This window comes from Palaemon carinicauda, chromosome 16 (genome assembly GCF_036898095.1).
Source record: "Palaemon carinicauda isolate YSFRI2023 chromosome 16, ASM3689809v2, whole genome shotgun sequence".
Classification (NCBI taxonomy): Eukaryota; Metazoa; Arthropoda; class Malacostraca; order Decapoda; family Palaemonidae; genus Palaemon; species Palaemon carinicauda.
In genome coordinates, this window is record NC_090740.1 from 117931960 (window position 1) to 117934459 (window position 2500).

Genomic DNA, 2500 nt, shown 5'->3' on the forward strand with positions numbered 1-2500 from the left:
GTGTATTTATGATAAGTGAAATAAACACACAATCTATGAAAAGATGTATTTTGAGCGTTCGAAGGGACCATCTCCCTTCCTCTTCAGAAAACAAATAGTTAAAAAATTTTCAAGAGATACAAAGAGGTTTCCTAAGAATTAGAACACCCGTTAGAGTCTCAACGTTCATTGTGGTTTATTTACATCGTTCAAAAGTTCCTTTACAATAGTTACATTGCGATAGATTTGAGTATTTGTTTTCTAGGTTAGAGCAGCTTTCATTAACTAGAGTCAGTAGAGTTTAACTCCAAGAAGCAATGACTTATGCTTTAATGTTTGATTTGTATTTAAACACTAATTTTATCTAGTTTTTTTTTTTTTTTTTTTTTTTTTTGTACCACCCCATGCTAATCCTTCTAGCAATAATTCATAGATGCAGCCCAAGTATGGATTTTATAAAGGTTATAGCAACAAAAGGCAATCTCATTCTTTCCTTCCAGGGGGTTGTGGTGGCCGATGTGGTAACGTCCTTGACTGGTGAACGCTAGACTGGGGTTCAAGTCCCGATCAAACTTGTTAGTTTCTTCGGTTGCTGCAACCTCACCATCCATATGAGCTAATGATGGGGGTTTAGGGGAGCCTATAGGACTGTCTGTTGAGTTATCAGCAGCCATTGACTGGCCCTCCTTGTTCCTAGCTTGGGTGGATAGGGGACTTGGGTGCTGATCATATGTATATATGATCAGTCTCTAGGCCATTGACTTTCTCGATAGGGCAATGTCACTATCCCTTGCCTCTGGCAATCATGAGTGGCCTTTAAACTTTTAAACCAATTGTTCTATCACTTTTTCTTTCCATAGACTGACTAACTCCATAATTATTAATTTCCAGGAGCTTTTAATGTGGTGGAGATAACCATAAAATTGAGCATTATAACATTGGTATGATATATAGAGTATTTTGAGATTTCATTTGAGAAAGTATGATAAATTTCAGATACAAAAATGAAGCAGATACTAAGAATTTTCATCATCATCATCTTCGTCATCTCCTCCTTTGCCTATTGACGCAAAGGGCCTCGGTTAGATTTCGCCAGTCGTCTCTATCATCTCCTAAATCCAGCACCCCATAACGCCTGGAGGTGTGGGCCATTCTGTCATCTTCTCTTCCCATAGACTGACTATATCCATAAAGGATTCATTAGCTAGATTCATCAAAGGATAACCAGATCCTTGTGATGTGCAGTACGTGTCTAACTAAGGCAAGTGAATTTTAGACAATGAATATGGTTTGAGAATATAATATGTGACGTTTAAAGGATTTCCAAAACGAAATGAAAACAGCTGTATGTCGCTTTATTCAGCTGCATATACTTATTCTTGAACCGTATAACTTAATTTTCATTATTTAACCGATTGATATATGATACGTTTTGTTAATTCTCATCAGTTTTGAGCCGTGAGTATGGGAAAGTGTTTTCTGGAATCTTTGTTGATATCCTTTAAAAAATTTCGTCCAAAATGTTGAAGTTCTACTTCTTTCACCTTTCATGTAAATCTGAATCTTTGTAGATGAGAAATTGTCATTAATTATATATGTATTTATGTATGTATGTATGCATGTATGTATGTATGTATGTATGTATGTATGTATGTATGTAGGAAAACCCTATCTTCCTAAAATAAAAATAAAAAAATAACTTAATCAAATATGCAACAAATTACTCTGTTTTTGAGAATGGTACATAATTTCCAACAAGCGGAGATGTGAGATTTAAAAAAAAATTAATTCCACATTAATCTAATGTATCTTTCATAGTATGTGTTCTATATGATTCATGAACTTATGCGAAAATATTTAAAGACCACATTTAGATATACTTGTTCAACATGGTGTATTTTTTTTTTTTTGACAACCAATAACAAAATAAAAATTCATAATTTCTTTCGGAAAAAGTCTTCACTTGACTTTCATTATTTTATTGCCCTCAAATTCAGTGGATAAGAAAAAGAATGTTAATAGGAAATCGGGATACAAGGAGCATGTCACATTTATGTAGAAAGAATCAAAATGAAATGAAATAACGTTTTTCACATTTCATCAAGTTCAACTTACCAGTAGAATAAAATCTTTGATGCACGTATGTATAATGGCAACAACACTATTAGGATCGCTTTTATTATAATGCAAAAATAGATTTCCTTGAAATTTTGAAACACCTTTGACGGAACTACATATTCTCCTCTTTAGAGTTAATGAGTCAGTAGACTGGAAAAAACAACTCTGGATATTGAACCCTCCTCGTTGCTTCTTCTGGAAGATTTGTACACTTTGTAGAGGCTGTGTAATGAGTGATTTTTTGGTTTCTGGAAGCATTGTAAATGCTGTAAAGTCTGTCTAATGAAAAAACTACCTGTGATGCGAGCCTTCTGGAAGCGTTATGAACGTTTTAGGGTCAGTGAAATTAGTATTCTCTTTTTATATCTCATTATATTTCTTTTACGAGTTGTTAAAGTAGTTG

At 33.8% G+C, this 2500-nt stretch overlaps 1 protein-coding gene across 1 annotated transcript in view; it reads right to left on the bottom strand.

Annotated features, from left to right (window-relative positions):
- Nucleotides 1-2500, bottom strand: part of LOC137655111 (G-protein coupled receptor dmsr-1-like) — a 90088-nt gene that overhangs the window by 9655 nt on the left and 77933 nt on the right. The window lies entirely within an intron of this gene.